Below are 19,592 nucleotides of genomic sequence, written 5' to 3' on the forward strand. Positions count from 1 at the left end.
CATATATCAAACGATCACTATGGCATTACTGAGAGTTGAAAAACTGTCTAAAGTCTTTCATCTTTAATAAAATGATCAGCGTTTTGCTCTACCAGGTGTAAAAATTGAGTTTAACATCCAGGCATCCATGAAAACGGAATTTATGACATTTAACGGAGTTAGAAGTTAGCAGGGAGTTAGCTCGCTAGCTTCTATCGAAACACAATATCCGGTTGTTCAGTGATGACGCAACGAATCCTACTTCCGGGTCTAAAGTAGTCTGCGTTTAATATGGCTTTTGTGTTGTTAACATGTTTAATGTTATGTATTTTCTTCTATTTGATCTCAAAAAGCTCCTAAAACAGTCAGCGACCACTGTTGACCTCCCTCGGCTTTTATTACCGCTAATCATTTAATTAAACCTCAGTTTTTAAAACCTAGGATGTAACTACAGCCCAGCCCATGCAGCAGTATATGAATGACTAACCTCGTATTGTGGATGGATTATCTCCGTTGTTCTCCTGGCTGAAGTTTGGTCCCTTTACAGCATCCTGCCATGCGATTACATTTGTTCCTGACCACCGAGAACACTCACGTTAACTTTTATCGAGTGGAAAAAAAGTTAGCTTGTTTATATTATGCTAACATAGCTGTGTCGCTAGCGGTCACGTAGCAAATCATTATATACCAGCTAGCCCAACTTCAGTAACCCTACAAACGTCACTGCTGTTTAGTTTTCTGTCTTCATTTATTGTCATGGTTCGGCTGTGTGGCAGGCAGGATGAGGACCCAATCGCAAAACTCACGGACTCAAGGGATGAACTCAAAAGGCAGCTTTATTGCTGACAAGATGACAGGAAAATACAAAACTTAAACTGGGCACAATAAACTAATACTTGGAGAGAGACACAGGGAAATCCACGCAGCATGAGGGAGACTACGACACAGAACTGAGGGAGACGCAGACATAAATACACAGAGGGTTAACGAGGGAAGTGGGAGCACACGGGGAACACAGCTGACACAGATAATCATAACGAGACAGGGCAGGAGTGAACACAACATGACGCATACTGACGAGAGACTGTCAAAGTAAAACAGGAAGTACAGAGGTTCAGACAGGAGGAGAGAGCACGGGGAGAACACAGACATAACAGGCTGGGGAAAACATGGAATAAAACACGAAAGGGGACAAGGGCTCATGAATACATAGAGGGGCACACAGGGGGTGAGAGTCACAAAGGGAAAGCACACAGGGAACCACATAACAGGGCAACTCAGGAAACAGAACCTAAACAGGGAACTGAATACAAAAATACAAGAGAACTAAGAATACTGGGCCAACACGGCCCAGGACCATGACATTTATGCTGGAAGTGATAGCAGAGCTGTACGTTTTAATTTGTTTCCAAAACCCCGCAGTCAGGACATGCTATATTGTATTTAGATAGAAGCTAGCGAGCTAACTCCCTGCTAACTTCTAACTCCGTTAAATGTCATAAATTCCGTTTTCATGGATGCCTGGATGTTAAACTCAATTGTTACACCTGGTAGAGCAGAACGCTGATCATTTTATTAAAGATGAAAGACTTTAGACAGTTTTTCAACTCTCAGTAATGCCATAGTGATCGTTTGATATATGGACCTGCAGCGGAGTTTAGACCCAGACACGGCTAGTGACGTCAGACTGAACAACCGGATAGCATGTCCTGACTGCGGGGTTTTGGAAACAAATTAAAACGCACAGCTCTGTTATCACTTCCAACATAAATGAAGACAGAAAACTAAACAGCAGTGACGTTTGTAGGGTTACTGAAGTTTGGCTAGCTGGTATATAATGATGTGCTACGTGACTGCTAGCGACACAGCTATGTTAGCATAATATAAACAAGCTAACCTTTTTCCACTCGATAAAAGTTAACGTGAGTGTTCTCGGTGGTCAGGAACAAATGTAATCGCATGGCAGGATGCTGTAAAAGAACCAAACTTCAGCCAGGAGAACAACGGAGATAATCCATCCACAATACGAGGTTAGTCATTCATATACTGCTGCATGGGCTGGGCTGTAGTTACATCCTAAGGTTTTAAAAACTGATCTTAAATAAATGATTAGCGGTAATAAAAGCCGAGGGAGGTCAACAGTGATCACTGACTATTTTAGGAGCTTTTTGAGATTAAATAGAAGAAAATACATAACATTAAACATGTTAACAACACAAAAGCCATATTAAACGCAGACTACTTTAGGCCCGGAAGTAGGATTCATCACGTCATCACTTAACGACCGGATAGGAGAATCCAGCCTCTTGAGTAGATTTTCCTGCAAGAATGTAAATCCCCTCCAGCACGAGCGTGAGCTGCCTGGTTGCTGCTTTGTGTGCTAGGTAGATTGACGAGGGAAGTAGTTGAATTTAGGCCCAGAGTGTTGTCATTTGGTGTAACAGTGAATACCTGCACATGTGAAAAATGACCTTCTCGCAGGCATGTGTCATCGTGCTTTTAACCTACAACATAATAACATCACATAATCTGTTGTCAACCATTTAAGAGATTGTTGACTTTGTATTTGAGCTAGTTTTGGTTTATGATTGTATTAGGATTCCTTATCATTTAGTTGTTGACATATTTATGTCTTTGGTGAAGTATTATGAAACGCAAATATGGACATCTGTCACTAAGCTCACCAAGCTGCCATATGGAAAAACCATCATGTTCTTTTCAGGCACCCAGCAAGGGGCGCCATACTGTTTGAGAAAACCACTTACCCACAACTGCTGAGACCCATATGTAATTCCCAACAGTGGTGCTTCTGTCTTGGCTCTGCGCTCTCTCGAACACAGTTGGCAGTGTTGGCAGGTGGGGAGCCTGTGAGGGATCATGTCCTTGTCGCTGCCCTGGTGATTCCTAATGGCTGACAGCAGAGCACGAAGGGTGGATGTGTGGGAAATGCATGAACATGCTGACAATCCCCTCAGCGGCAGGTGGGGAGAAGCAGCTTGTAAATCCACATGTGTCAGAGCCTCCCCACATCAATGCCGACTGGGAGTCAGCTGTCAGTCGCATTAACTCCTCCCTGCCATTTTCCATCCATCTACCACATGCCTGCTGACTTTCTTTCCCATCCAGTTTCCCACTTTCCTTCCCTGCAGTGATGTCTGGATTTACCAAACCTACTTCCCATTCTCTCAGTATTCCTCAATATATGTACCAGGCCTTTTTTTCTCCCCGTTCATTCAACAAATGTGGTTCATCATTCATATTTAGAATATTCTTGCTATCCTGTAACCTCTACCTAAACCTTCATCATCACATATATGTTGGACTTCTAACTGTATGGTCCTCTTTCCTGTTGCCTCGTGGTGAGGAGTAACGATCATCCTCACAGTGTGTCTTTTGTCTTGTTTCCCTCTCTTCACGCCCAACCAGTCGCGGCAGATGGCCGGCCCTCCCTGAGCCTGGTTCGGCTGGATGTTTCTTCCTGTTGAAAGGAAGTTTTTCTTTCCTACTGTCACAAAGCGCTTGATCATTGGGGCTTGTCTGATTGTTGGGGTTTTCTCTCTGCTATTTTAGAGTCCCTACCTTACAATATGAAGATTTAAAAATAAAATTGAACTGCACTGTGCTCGTGTGGTCATCCTAAAACTAGAAACATTTAAAAAACAACAAAAAACAACCCACAGCAAAATACACAGTAAAAGACACACATTGTCCACAGTGTCTTGTGCATTTTCACACTTCGGAGCTGACGCTTGGCTGCTTGGCATGTCTTTGAAAATTTGTTCACATTCAGTTTTGTGCCTCCTCTGACTCAGCCGTCAATCAAACACGTCCAATGCCTTTTTCCCTCAAAAGCTTAGAAGCTGAAAATTTATTTCTGACATGTTTCAATTGTTTTTGAGCCCAACAGCAGCAAATAAAAACTTGAATGCAAGAACAATGAATGTTTAAATTTTTGATGGATGCTTGTGTTGTGTTGGCGCTGCAAAAAAATAAGAGACCAAAAGAGCATGCCCAGCTGTTGTCAGGATGATGTCTTTCAGCCTCGAAAACAAACTATTGTTGAAGACGGTTTTAGCCAGCGGTGCTTTATTTCCATCTCATTTCCATTACATTTGAAGAATGCAAAAAAAATAAATAAATAAGGGACACTTTCTAGGAAGTACCCCGTTCAACGTCTTGTCCATGTGTTGCAAACAAAAGAACACAAGATGGTGATTATTAAGCACTGTGGAAGGGATTCATTCCCCCAGTGCTTATTAATAGATTATACTTGTAGTAATGCCAAAAGCAGTACTGACAAAGAATAAATAATAATAATAGGTCCGATTTTAATGTCACCAGAAGCAGGAGCACTAATTCCAACTGTCTAACATGAACACTATTGGAAAACAGTCTTTGAACAAGGTCAGCTAATAAGTCTTTGGCACATGCGACTCCAACAGTATTAATGTCTTTATTCTGCCTTCACCCTCTTTTCTGTCTCACTCATTTTTCTAATTTTAATACAGTCCCTGTTGTTAGCCATGTCCCACATATGTCTACCTGTCTACATCTCTTTTTTTGTATGTTTTTTTTTTTCTTTTTTGTTGACACAACTGGGTTGGTGTCAACTTACATTTATTCTGTCAGTCTGTCCACATGTCGGTGAGTCCCGTGGCCTTTGATAGAGGATGATCAAGCGAGTTATTTTAGTCATGATTAGCGTTTGGAGGAATCACTTTCATCACTAGTTTGTAGGGTGTGAGCGCGAGTGTAGTTTTCATGGTTCAGCGCTGCGAGCATATGGAAATCTCCCCTGAGACTTCAGCGCGTCGTTGCTTTATAGCATCTGTGTGTGTGTGTGACTGCTTTTGTTTCTCTGTTTGTAAGAATGTGTTTTGTTGTTTGCATGCGTGTGAATAACAATGTTAAAGCATGAAGACTTCTTTACATTTTGAGCAAGCTAAGTCCAATTAGCCAATGACTGAGTCAGCAGTTACCCAGCTGTAGTTGAGGCTTTAGGACAAGGATGTCAAACTCGTTTCATATCACAGCCCACTTTGATCTTTGAAGTGGCTGGAGTAGTTAAACTCACCTCTCTGCCATTGTAAAGAAGTTTAACTACATACTTAATCCCTTGGATATCTTAATAGAAGAAAAAAAGAAGCATAGTTTCTACACTACATCTCAGTTTTTCTACAAGATAAAGAAATGCTGTCATAGTAAATGAAAGAAATCTGTCAGACTCTTTGGGCCTAAATTATAAGAAATCAAAGTGTAAAATTACAGAAAACATACATTCTGGTAGCTCAATGCCCAGACTCACTTGTAATTGCAAAACAAAATTACAAAAAGTTTTTTTTAATTGCAGAATTTTTTTCCACTGTTGATCCTCTTATTAAAAATTGAAATTTCTATTGTAGACAGTGAAAAAGCAGGAACCTTCCTGTCATTTAAGTATTTAGCCACTGCTTAATTACTTTGGCAAAGTATGAATGGATCAGGGGGACAATAAAGCTGTAAAACCTGCACTAAAATTTACACTCTGCATTACATTTTCCAAAGCCGTCCAGTGGGCCAGAGTGGCGTCTTTGCCAGGCCGATTCTGGCCCCTGGGCCTTATGTTTAACAAGACTGCTTTTGGATAAACACTTTTATCTCACTGGTTTCCACTGCTTTCTGATTAAATCCTAAAATCTGTTTCTGCCCACTGGAGGATGAATATGCAGTCACTTACATTTAAGTGATGTAATGGGGGTGGATACTGTTGACCCGATGTGGTTACCTTTCAGTGAATTGCTGAGTGGGCACGTGATACGATGCATTTCTTGTTATTGGTCTCCAAAATGAACCATTTGACTTTCAAAGGTGCAGCACTGGAGCAGCTCTCCTGGTTGAGCATGCTCCACATGTACTGTGCGATTAAATCCTTACTGCGGTGGCCCGAGTTTAAATCCACCCCACGCCATTTGCTCCGTGCCCCCCTGGTGTTGCCTCACAGCATGAAGCCTTTGGCTTTGGAGGCCGGCGCCTTTCTGTGTGGGTTTCCTCCCACAGTCCAAAGACATGAATGCATGGGTGAATGTGGCTTGTAGTCTAAAGTGCTTTAAGTGGTCAGTAATACCAGTGCATTATAAGTGTCAGTCCACTTCTGCTTCTGTGGAAATATATATAGACGAATATGTTGTGTTGGTGTTCGCGTTTGACGATGGAAGAGACAGGCCAAGACTCAACGAAGGGATGAAGGCACAAAATAAACAAACTTAAGATGGAAACTGTAAATTAACAAACCACAGACAGACAGTAGGCTTTGTTGCTTGTACAGTATGAGTTCAGAGTCATATAAGATCGCACAGAATCTGAAAATGGGACAATAATTGTCTTGCTTGGAGACTGATATTTGAATCGTGCTGCACTTGAATCTGTCACCTCTATGTGAAAAAATGTCAACAAGATGGTGGCAGCGGTTGTGGACTTTGTTAAAATCTATGTAGAGGGATCAAACCAAATCAATTTATTTATATAGCACATTTTACAAGATAAAAACCACAAAGTTCTTCACAGTAATATAGAAACAGAAATACATAAAATACATCAATAATCAAACACAGCACAAATCTAATTAAAAGCCAATCTAAATAAATGAGTCTTAAGCTGCTTTTTGAAAGAATAAATACAATCAAGGCAACGTAATGATGGAGGGTGAGCATTCCACCGCTCTAAAAGATCTATCTCCTCTGGTCTTAAAACGAGTTCGTGGGACTACCAACAGCCTTTGATTAGATGATCTCAGGCTGCGTTCTAAAAGATCAGAAATGTAGGCAGGGGCATCACAATTCAAAGCTTTAAAAGTCAGTACCAAGATTTTAAAATGAATTCTAAAATGTACTGGAAGCCAGTGACAGAACGTAACACTGGTGTAATGTGCGCTCTTTTCCATGTCTTAGTTAAAAGCCTTGCAGCAGCATTCTGGACTAACTGGAGACGGTCAAGACGCAACACCAAAACTAGTTTCATTATGCTGTTGTCAAATACAGGTTATTTGAAAAACATGGCAAAAAGAGAGGATTATATGCCTTGTTAATTTCCCACTATTGATATCACTGAAAATAGGTACACATGAAACTCAAAAAAGATTTTAAAAATCAATAATAATCTGTTTTAATGATTGACACCTACCAACACCTATGTCACTGAGCTGTTGCTGACAAATTTTGCAATTTCTGGACATTGAGAGACTCACTCAACATGTGGGATTCATAATGCCAACATGACGGAGAGACTACTGCGGGAGAAAAGCTTGATACTTGACACATGCATACAGCTTTGCAGGGCAGCAGAGTTCTCCCAGGAGATCAACAAAGCCATCTCAGGACAGGTTCATTGCTATCCAAGGAACAGCTAGCCAGAGACAAAGCAGCACAGTGGACTGCAGGTACTGTGGGAAATCACATGAAAAAACCAAACTCAGATGTCCAGTGTATGGTGAGAAATGCAAAAAATGTGGCAGAAACAATCGCTTCACAGCTAAATGTAAAGCATGCTCAGAACATAGGAAAAAGAAACTTGTACACAAGGAGGCAGAATGAGAAAAAACATCTCTGTGTATCAAAGTAGTGACAGAGAATGTAAATGAAGTGGACACTAAAAGAGTGAATGATTCTCAGCTCTTTGCAAGCATGCTCATGGACAACAATATTATAAAATTCCAGACTGACTGTGGTGCCGCATGCAACATGCAACATCACTCCAATTAGTTGGCTCAACCCTGACACGAAGCTGTCATTATTTTGTCTAGAAGAGGACTAAATACAACAAAAGTGCTAACCAACACCCAAAAGTGAGGTCTCATGACTTTTCTGGCTTTCGGTGTTTTAGGCAGGAGATATCAGAAAAGTTACCAGAGGAATAATTGACTTGTGGCGAACAAGCAGTCATAGCAGCGTTGCTTCTCTGTCGCTCTTCCTCTCACAGGAAGTGAGCTGGATTTAGACCTCCATAAGAGAGGTTAGTTTTACCCTGCTGATGATCTGTTGTTGCAATAGGAATTCTGCTCAGTACGCAGAACTCCATGAGGAGCCATTGGTGCTAAGCTACCATCTATGGGATTATTTCTGAATACCTCTAAGTCCGAATCCTGCCTAGAAGTAATGATACCATATTCCTGTGGATGTTTGGTTGTCTCTGATAACCGGCACCAGTTCAGAGAGTCACTTGTGACAGGCCTGAAGGCTGGCCAAACGGTGGTCGCCCATCTCCAAAGTTGCAGTCATGTTTGTGGACAAACATATTAACATTAAACAAAGTGCAGTCATAATTCAGTGTATCTAAAATAATGAAAGCAAAGCTGCAGTTTCACATTTTTTTTCTTCCTTGTTGTTGGCAGCAAGGAAGAAAATAAAAATAAAAATGAAAAACCAACATTTTCCTGCTCAGGGGATCACCCGATCTTAAAGATATCTCCTCTGCTGGCTCTGCAGTCACATTTCTTGTCACAAACACTGACTATTATGATTTGTCAGAAAGTACTTAAGAGCCAATTACACCAAACAAGTTGCTGAGCATGTCATTTCCCAACTGGGAGTTATTTTGCAAAGTCACGCTATCGACGCCGCTCTGTCAGAGCCGCAAGCCAACGAACACAGGATAGATCTGTGAGCGCACCCTGGGAAAGCTCTCATTTCTGGTTGTATGTCACCCAAATCGCCTTGTTTACATGCCTTAATGGTTAGCAGCAGACAGCCTGTGGTGGGACGCCCGCGTGTGTGTGTGTGTCTGTGAAAGGGAATACCACGTTTAGCTGCAGCATTTTTCCTAGCTGTAATTAACTCTAAAGATAAAGTAGGGTTTTCTCCCGCTGCCAAATTTTAGGAGATTTCTCTGGCTCATGCTGAAAATGTCAGCTTACGGATAAAGCAACACATATAGTATTTAAAACTGAATATGTGGCTATTTTTATCAACACCGTTTTCACAGCCCAGCCATATTTAACTGTTGTTTGAGTTGGGCATCTTACAGTCCCAGTCTTACAGTCAATCACCGGGCGGTGATTATTGTAATTGTTCAGCATCTAACAAAACTACGTGAGTAATTAGGTTGCCGGAAGCCTTCTGGTTTCTGTTTGCAGCCCATCACCTATTATCAGTTATTTGTCTTTTTGTATCTTTTAAAAATATACTTATAATCTGACTGTAAACAATGACCAGTGCTTGAAGCATGAATTTGTGGCCCAGATAACCATGCTCCTGATTTCTGCTGTCAATGCTAACAAGCCTTAAAACAATTGACCGTGACCAGAATTCCCCAGTGACATTAAACAAAGAGCGAGATCATACCTGACTTCTATTAATTAGCTGCTTGTTGAATTCAGAACTGAATTTAAATCCGTCTTCCCCCGTACAGTTAGATTTCAACGAGTCAATCAGGCCTAATCGTACCTTAAAGACCTTGTAGCATCATATTACCCCAACAGAGAGCAAACATTTCAAAACCCAAACCCAGTTAGCCTTCAAACTTTCGTTTTTCATAAATCTCATAGATAAGACTGAATCAGGTGACCCTGAACCATCATTTACTTATGCCTCTGTAGGCTCAGGCTGCTGGGGGACTTTCCATGATGCACTAAGAATTTCTTCTCCCCTCACCATTACCTTTCCCTTTCCCGTAGTCACATTTTGTCCTGTTTGTTTTTAATGGTCACTCAGTACTCTTGTTTTCCACCTTGACTTTCTTCTCACCCCCTAAACCAGATGCAGGAAATGAGTGCCCTCATCTGAGACCTGAGAAAAAAAGTTGTTCCTCCCCACCATCACCAAGTGTTTGTTTATAGGGAATCATGAACCTGTAACTCTAGTAAGCAAAAGATCTTTTTTGTACCTAAGCTGAAAAAAGCTAAGAAGTTTAAACTAACACAAAATGATATAAAGTATCTTTTATTATGTAAGGTATGCTTGGTTTCAGTTTTGTCACTTCATGTTTAATTTGGAAAACACTTTTGACATAACCAAGTTATTCTACTTCCTGCCTCTATTCTGTTTCCCACCCATTTTTGTGCCACAGCTGTGTATAATCTTTGTATCACCTACCTGAGTGTAGAGATCTTGTGCTATCGTGCAGATAAACCAGTGACTTTGTGTGACTTTCCCCCGAAGCTCAACAAAACCGTTAAAGTGTACAAAGTTAGTCTCCAAAAGTTTATTCTGTTCATCTGGACGTAGCGTTTTTGTGGGAGAAACGTTTCGTCACTCATCGAAGTGACTTCTTCAGTCTCAGCTGACTGTTTCCCCAATCTTATAAACAGTACATTTGCATAATGACTGAAACCAGCCCACTGAAGGAACAATGGGCTGGGAGGTCAGTTCCTTAATCATAATTATACAAATTCTCATGACCGTTGATCAATAACCACTGACCAAAACCCACTGATCAAAGACCACTGATTAATGGCCATGAGTACCATTCACAGAGAGTTGGGGAATGGCTGCAATCACTGCATTGTAAGATGGCGAAAGATGTACCCTTAGGCCCCCTCCTTGATTCAGAGATGGTCTTTCCCTTTTCACGTAAATGGCCTCCTTGACTCCGCGCTCAAACCAGCGTTCCTCCCTGTCCAGGATGTGCACATCCTCATCCTTCAAAGAGTGTCCACTGGCCTGTAGGTGTAAATAGACCGCAGAGTCCTGGTGAGACGAGGTAGCTCTTCTGTGTTGTGCCGTCCGCTTCGCCAGAGGTTGTTTGGTTTCCCCGATGTATAAATCCTGGCAATCCTCCTGGCACTTAACAGCGTACACTATGTTACTGTGTTTGTGTCGGGGGACCCGATCCTTGGGATGGACCAATTTTTGGCGCACCGTGTTCTGGGGTTAAAAAGCCACAGAGACCTGGTGTTTAGAAAAAATCCGTCTCAACTGCTCTGACACTCCTGACACATATGGGATCATTATAGGTTTTCGCCTGGGCACCAGTCATCCTTCTCTCCTGGATCGGCTGGAGCTTTCTTTAGGTGCCTTTCCTGCTTTGACAGAAGTCCAGCTGGGATAACCACATTTACTCAGGGCCTTCTTGATGTGCTGTTCTTCAGCTTTCCTGGCCGCTGTGTCTGTGGGGATGGTGTTCGCTCTGTGTTGTAGCGTCCTGATGACACCCAGTTTGTGCTCCAGTGGATGATGAGAGTCAAACCTTAGATACTGATCCGTATGTGTAGGTTTATGGTACACGTCAGCTTTTAGATGTCCCCCATTACTGATGGAAATCTCACAGTCTAAGAAGGCTAACCTGCCCCTTTTCATAACCTCCCTGGTGAATTTGATGTGTCGGTCCACCGAGTTAATATGATCCATGAAGTGTAGTACATCCTCAGATTTGATTTTCACCCAGGTGTCATCGACATATCTGAACCAATGGCTTGGTGGTGTTCCAGGGTAGGATAGCAAAGCCCTCTTTTCCACTTCTTCCATGTATAAATTGGCCACGATGGGTGAAACTGCGGAGCCCACGGCACACCCGTGTTTCTGCCTGTAGAACTGACCCTTGTATGTGAAGTAGGTGGAATGAAGACACAGTTCCAAAAGCAAACACACTTGGTCGATGCTGAGAGTGGTCCTGTTGCTGAGGTTGGTGTCATCCTGTAATCTCTTACGGACTACCTCCAACGCTACCGTGACCGGGATGCAAGTGAAGAGAGATGTAACGTCGTACAAGACCATGGTTTCATCTGCCTCCATAATGACATCTCTCACCTTCTCAACAAAATCCAGGGTGTTCTGGATGTGGTGTTCAGAGCTGCCCACCAGCGGGCCAAAGGGTACATCTTTCGCCATCTTACAATGCTGTGATTGCAGCCATTCCCCAATTCTCTGTGAATGGTACTCATGGCCGTTGATCAGTGGTCTTTGATCAGTGGGTTTTGGTCAGTGGGTTTTGGTCAGTGGGTTTTGGTCAGTGGTTGCTGATCAATGGTCATGAGAATTTGCATAATTATGATTAAGGAACTGACCTCCCAGCCCATTGTTCCTTCAGTGGGCTGGTTTCAGTCATTATGCAAATGTACTGTTTATAAGATTGGAGAAACAGTCAGCTGAGACTGAAGAAGTCACTTGGATGAGTGACGAAACGTTTCTCCCACAAAAATGCTACGTCCAGATGAACAGAATCAACTTTTGGAGACTAACTTTCCTGAATGATTGAGAATGCATCAAGATGTACAAAGTTAGCATGACCCATAAGGTCACACTAGTAACAATAATTCGGGTTAACAGAGTGACGTGTCCTGGAATGAACCTTTAGTGTCTGCTCCTGCATTGTAAATACATTCCTATTTGTATATGCACAAAGAAGTGGACACAGATTTTTTCCCAGAGTTAAAACTTAGCTTTGACCGTCGCATATCCTCCCTCTTATTTATCACCATTAAAAAAAATCACTATGGACCATTCATGGTCCCTGTTAAGTACAAACAACTCCACATGATCCAGCTCCCAAGGTGGTGGAAATAGTTTTAGACCTTGATATGATCTTACAGGTCAACTTCACATGTGAAAACCTGCCCTTATAAAGTTTTAAAGAGTGATAATACCCCTTTTAATCCCCTGGCTTTTTCACCGTCAGACTCTGAGAGATTATCAAGTAATTCCAATTTAAATAAATCACACTGACACTTCATCATGTGAGGGTCGATTTTGATTTTGTTGAGTATAAAGTCAGCAGATTACTGACTCGTACATCTGCTATTACTCACATTTACACTGTTTATTCCTGCATAATACCAATCACAACGTGAATGATTTATGAATTCATCTCTGAGTTTTAACAGGTCGTACTTCTGGGTGTTTGAGCTTTTAAGCAGACTTTATCCTCGGGTTGGCCTTCGCCATCGCTGATGTAATATGACAAGAGTCTCTGAGGGACGGGCATTTTCTTTTTGTAATGTGTTTGTGCTGAGAGGAAATGGAATTGGAAGTTTAATTTGTCTTTATTGACAAGTGACTGAGAAGTGGCACTGAAGCTGCAGCCACACAAGGCCAAGCTGACAGTGAATAAAGAGTGTGAAGGTGCCGACAACTGTTGTGATTGCTGTGTGGCATTTGGATGAACAAGTGTTATGTTTGACCCAAAGAGTTATTATCATAATTATAAATACAATATAAATATGTGTAAAAAGTGGTTATTTTGCAACCAAGTCCATCCTGAGGTAATAATTTCTAAACAAGTTTATATTACGATGTTTTGTGGCTTCAGATACAGATGTGGCTGTAATGTACCTGCAAATTACTGCTGAGTAAAAGATTAATAAAATAATTTGGCTCACCTAAACAAAAGCACAAACTTCTTGGATTGTCTGTAACACACATCAAGACATACTAGTAGGTATTACTGGTCAGGTAATTCATTAAAAATCCTCTGAGAGGCACCAACCACACAAACACAGTTGAAAAAAGTAAAGTTCAGTGACTCTAATTGGTGGACAGTGATTGACAACAGCTGCCATCAAGCATCGGAGTCAAATTGATGGAAATTATCCATAGAGTCACAAACTGCAGACATGCTTTTTAATGTCATTAAATTGGATATTTTAATATAGACATATGTTATCCATTCATCTTCCTCCATCAACTGTCATAGGGCAAAAGGTCACCAAGCTGCAGGTCAAACACATGGAGACGAACATACATTGACACCTCACCCAATTTACAATCACCAGTTCATCCAGTGCGCATGTTTTTGGACTATGCAAAGACTTGGAGACTTGCAGTGCTGACCCTGCTGTTCTAAACTGCTCTAAAATATCATGTCCTGCAGGACAACTCCACCTATGACAGTGAAATTTGGTTACTTATGGTTGTATGTTTGTGAACTAATTCTGAACATTATCAGCACCCTAGATGGCGCTGATAATGAATTTTATTGGGTTTTATAGCTATTCATAATGAACAGTCATTTCATCGTCTGCTACTCTGATAGAAACCACACTGGCTGAATGAGGCTGAATAGAAATACGGGTCAATTAAATCAACAGGTGTTTTCAATGGAAACAGACTCTCTTTGGTTATTGTTTGTTCTACCGAGCAACCGTAACCAAGGAGCGCGGAGGAGAGGCGAGACTTGACAAAGGGTAAATCTGGCCCGAGTGTGGTTTTAGCCTGTCCTCGCCTGAGCGATCCAACATACCCGCCTAAAAAATCTGCTCAGATCACATTTTTCCTTCTGCGCAGGAGAAGAAGGAATGAGAATATTTGGAGTTTTATTCCCTGCGGGAGGAGGAAGCATCACATCAAACGGCAAAGTGTGATGTTTCAGCTGATCACTGCCTCGTTTAGTGGGAAACACACAACTCAGTGTGTGTCTCACACGCACGCGCACACACACACACACACACACCCGGAGCCACGGGTGGTCTCTGTGTTTGAATGTGATATGTCTACTTTACAGGTCTGTGTGCATATGTGTATGTGTGTCTTTGATGCTCTGTGTGTGTGTTTGTGTGTCATAGAGGCATCTGTTCATTGGAATAAACAACTTTCCATATTTAGCTGCCAGGAAAAAGAGAGGGAATTAGCAAAAAATCCTTCCCAACTATGTGTGTGTGTGTGTGTGTGTGTGTGTGTGTGTGTGTGTGTGTGTGTGTGTGTGTGTGTGTGTGTGTGTGTGTGTGTGTCCAAATGGAAAGAAGTGATAGCTCTTTTTTTCTCTAAGGGAGATGCCAGCATGAAGAATTCTAAAATTAATTCCTTTGTCTTTTAAGTGGAGAGAAGAGGAGGTGAAATTAACCCAGAGAAATACGGGAGAGGAGCCTCGCTGTGCTTCCTGAATAAACTGGACAAAGGAGACGAGAGAGTGGATAGGAGGACAAAAACAGATGCAAATTTACTTATTAGGGCAACTGCTCTTATAAACAAACATTTGTTTAAAAAAAATAGAAGAAGAAGAAAATAGCAAACATGGTCAGATGAGAGGAGAAAAATGATGAGATAAAATGGGCAACCCAACAAAAAGCTTTCTCCCATGATCTCCAAAAGCAATTAAAAAAAGATAAAATATATAGAGATGAGAAGATTAGACGAGCTGAAGTAGAAGGAGAAATAGCAAGAAGAAGGGAAGCGAGACAAAGGTTAATGGAAGATTTTAATGTGGTGAGAGAAACAGAGACGGGAGAGAGGACAAAAATGTAGAGGAGACATACATAAGGAGACACGAAAGAGGAGAATGGCACAGAGAGAAGAAGAAGGATAGGAAAGGTGTGGAAAATCCTCCCTCTTTCAACAAGAAAACAAACGTGAGAGATAAAATGTGCAGAAATGATACAACTGAAACTTTAATAACTGAAGTTATAAAAGGGAGGAGAGTCGACACTAATGGAGTTGGGAAATTTGCAAAAGGATGATCGAGAGGGAGAGGAGAGTGTTATTCTGAACAAGCAGTAAAAGGGAGGGAAGGAAATGATAACTATGCCAGAAGATGATGGGAAAAACTAGACATTTAAACAGATGGGAGAGTTTGAGATGGATGAAAAAAAAAAACAAAAGAAGAAGAGAGAGAAATGCATGAGGGGGCCAAAGGAAGATTTAGATGAGGGGACAGAGGAGTAAATTTCCTATAAAGAGGAGAAGAGGCGGAAAAGAGGAAAGACGATATGAGATAGGAAGGATGGAACATCTTCATATCTGAGAAGGCAAGCAGAGAAAAGAAAAAAAGATAAAACAAAACAAAAACAGGACAGAAAAACAAGCGACAAGAAGAGAAAGAAAGGAGGGAAATTAACAGTTGCTTGCAGAACCACAGTTACACACTGACCCCTTTTGGCTCACTGAGGTACTGCATGCACAGATTTAGCCATTTGGAAGAAATGACAAATGTTGTTTTTCTTCTGTTTCCTGGAAGTCAATCAAGAAACCTAGACCTCATAAAACACCCTGAGTCACAGGGATACTGGGATTTATTTAATGAAAAAAAGGGGGAGAGAGAGAGTAACATTATTCCATCAAAAGGACCAAATCTTGCTCACTTTCAAACCGAGCCAAGGACTTCCAGGTAGCAGCTGGCATCTGCCTGCCTGAAAAACTGCTGACTGTCTTGTTTTCCCCTCCCAGCTCTGAGTTGAATTACATAAAAAACAGGTGCCGTTAGTGAATCAGCGTATCTGTAATCGGTGAATCTGTTCCATTTGTGGGTGAGTATCTAACCAGTGCCAGATATGGATGCAGATAAGTTGTTTGTTGGCTGTTTACTGGAACCATCTTCTCGTTTGTGGTGCAAGTTAGAGGCCGGAGCAGAGCCGCAGAGCGACCCCCTCTGTGGACATTATGCCTGTTACTTATCTGCGTCTCTTTGATTAAAAACTGCTTTTTACGAGACCAAAGCGCTTTGGTTAAACAGCAGTTATGCATGTGGTTTAATTTTCTGACCGAAGGACCTTGTCAGCTTTGAACTATTCTGCAAGATATAGTTACTGCACACTGGAGCGTGAAGGGCAATACCACATTACTGCAGGCCATTCTCAAAATAAGGTTGCAGTCGATGACAAACTGACGCTCAGTGCTGCACTTGGAAAGTAAAACGGTGTAAAAAAAAATCGAAATAAATGCAAAGGAAATTCAGAATTTTGCCAGGAAAATAAATAAGAACAAAAATGCGGACATATTATTGCCTTTGAAATAAAACGCTTTCCTTTTTTCCTCTTCTCTTCGTTTCCCTCGGTTTTCTCCTTCCTCGTGTCTCCTGTTTGTTTAGCCCTCTCTCTGGTGTAGGTGTTTACACTGGGCATAGCAGATCATGCTAAATCACCTGGCACACTTGAAGCTCATCTTCACACTAAGCTTGGAGCGTTTAAACCACAACTCTTCTCTCCGTTCTCCACCATGCAGTCATCGCCTCATCAGTGTGCCCACAACCTTGTTAAACCCTCCAAAGCCCAACCATCAGAGCCATGTGCCAGCTCCAGCCTCCATTCCTCACCAGCTACTGTACAAATTCCCCTTGTAGAAAGCAACTCTGCAACTCAGTTTATAATAAACCTCAGGGTCCAGCTTACATAGTCTTAACAGTTAACCTACACTCTACATTTGGTGATCTTCGTGGAAGACGAGATCGCTAATCAAAGTGGAAATCTAGTCAAACAAAAACTACCTTAACTTTACTTTTCTTGTTTGTCTGGGTTGTTTTTTTTGTTGTTGTTTTTTTTAAAATTTTATTTCAATTTTGACCACCATAAAACCACAAATATATACCAGAATTTAGAGCATTAAGCTTGAGTAGCATCCATCCATTTATTGTTGCTTATCTGGGTTTAGATCACAGTCTAAGGAGAGATGCCCGGACCTCCTGCACCTAGATCAACTCCTGCAGCTCAACCCGAGGGAGGGACACCGAGGTTTTCTCAGGCCAGCTGAGAGGCATAATCTCTCAGCATGCCCTGAGTCTGCTCCTGGGCCTCCTCCCAGTAAGATGTACCTGAAATATCTCACCTGTGAGGTGTTCTAGTCTAATCTGCAACATTAATGAAAATACACAAAACAGATTTTAAAAACAAATCTTATCTCCATCAGCAACAGGACGGATCAGGAGCTGAAGTCAACCAAGGCAGAGAAGGAGACCTGAAGATGGAGGGTTGACAGACGGTACCAGCAGACCTGCACGTCTCATTAGTCTTCATCATGTAGACCTCGGGGGTTTGTGTAGGTTTGTGCAGATGGTGCAGGAACGCTTGAATGTTTGCTTTTAGGGATTTTTGTAGTTACCACAAAAAAGTCAAAGTGAAATTCCAGATAAAGGTCCAGCTGTCTGTGTTGTGAGTTTCAGTAAGTGGAATCTAAAAACTTAAGCAATGTAATAACTTGATTGTTGAAACGATACTACAACATGATTAGGTAAAAAGTAGTATGTCTTCAGCTCCTCAATTCATATTTAGCAGGCAAAGTGAAAAAATGAATAAAATAATCAAGTTAATTAATACTGTGAAATCATTTTGACAACTTGGCTCACCGGTGCACTGAATGTGACGACCTGTAGAAATGAACATTTTAAAATAGAAAAAGAAAAAGAAAGAAGAAAGAAAGTCAGAGTAAAACTGGCTGAAAGTGCAGCTTGTAAATTTAGCACTACTTTGCAGCCAAACTGTAAATGTCAGATGTTGAAATTCAGCTTTTTTTGGTGCCACTAAAAAGGTTTCAGCACTCAGGAATAAAATATAAGGATAACAGTTTATTTATAGGATTTAAAATAAACGGCTTTCTTTACAGCCACTGAATTTTGAACTTTCACAAATATATTAACAGTTTCATTGTGATTATGATTTTCTATTGACTTCCTTTTCTAGAGTTTTTCCACCCTTTATGTTCAGATTTTTTTTAACCTTGTTTTTTTTTATTCTTTGTGAGTTTAAATTGTTTTGTTGATTTCACGTGAAATGGTTTAAACCTCTTCGAAGTCATTGAAGTGATTGAACCAAAATATCTCTGCACAGCAGTCACACACATTACCTGGATCTGAGTTTTTTGTTTACGGGACAAATGACGAAGTCTGTTTTCTGATCCAGTGAGTCTCCATCTGGGTGTCCTCCAAGTGCCCATGTTGGCAGCTTTCAGACATCCAGGCTGTTCTTCACAGCCGATGTAGATGGTTCCAGTCCCAAGTCTCTTCCAAATGCACCCTTCATCCTCTCAAAGGTCCTACTTTATTTAAAGCTGTAAGTAGCATATGGCTTCTGATCTAATCATCATATAACAGACGTTCCTATTTTTGCCTGTGCTTTTTCTTTCTTCATCGGCAGTGAAAATACAGACATATCACTCCATTTTGTTACTGCATAGTCTTATAAATGTCTCTTTTCATAAAATAGCTTGTATTTATGTATACATAACATATAAGGTTACAGTGTTATTGTGTCACCTGCTGATTTGTTACATTTACATATGAAAACTACTTGTATATACTTAGTAAAAAAAATGATTTGGGGTTTAAAGATGCACTTTTTCATAACTCTGCATGTAAAAAACTACATTCATGGTTAGCCAGTTTAAATAAGACACCAACAGTTAGTACACCTTGCATGTGCAGGATCTCACAAACACCCTGGCTTTCATAAAGTGGCAGTGATTAGCACTCTGGGAATGAGGAGAGGCTGGGCTTACTTTCACACAGGCTTCACTCCACTTTATTGTGCGTTGACCCTGAGACATCTGAGGACAGATTTGAGGGCGGGTTCTACTTTTGCATCATTTTTTTGTTTGCTTAAGTTGCATTGAGTTTGACCTCTCAGGTCCACCACATATTTGGACAGAAAAGATGATGGAAAAGTTGAGTGAAAAAAATAAGAACAGATTCTTGAAAGGGGGTCTTAGATCTTGCACGCTGTCCTGTTTTCAGCTTGAGAGATTAAGAAAACACCAGGAGCACCACTCTGATTCAGACTTTCAGGCAAAGGGATTTTCAGACGTTTACCGAGCATATCGTGATCAAACAAGTTCCTCAAACAAATTACAAGTGAAACATTCTTCAGGGCTGCTTGTCAGTCAACTTCCTCTTTCTGATGTAAAATTAGCCCCTGCAAAGTTGGATTGTTTTGGTCTCCCAACTGTCTCCCAGCTCTTCTTTTTCGTTTTAACAGAGCCCCTGGCCCTAATAGACAAACTTTATTAAAT

At 41.2% G+C, this 19,592-nt stretch overlaps 1 long non-coding RNA gene across 1 annotated transcript; it reads left to right on the forward strand.

Moving 5' to 3' along the window:
• Positions 1-460: 460 nt before the first annotated feature.
• LOC309689606 lies at positions 461-18,840 on the forward strand. Its single transcript, XR_014271447.1, has 3 exons — positions 461-2,009; positions 17,244-17,392; positions 17,499-18,840. It is a non-coding gene; the product is annotated as an uncharacterized lncRNA (long non-coding RNA).
• The last annotated feature ends 752 nt before the right edge of the window (positions 18,841-19,592 follow it).

The sequence above is a fragment of the Aulonocara stuartgranti genome (assembly GCF_965226115.1).
Source record: "Aulonocara stuartgranti genome assembly, chromosome: 15".
Classification (NCBI taxonomy): Eukaryota; Metazoa; Chordata; class Actinopteri; order Cichliformes; family Cichlidae; genus Aulonocara; species Aulonocara stuartgranti.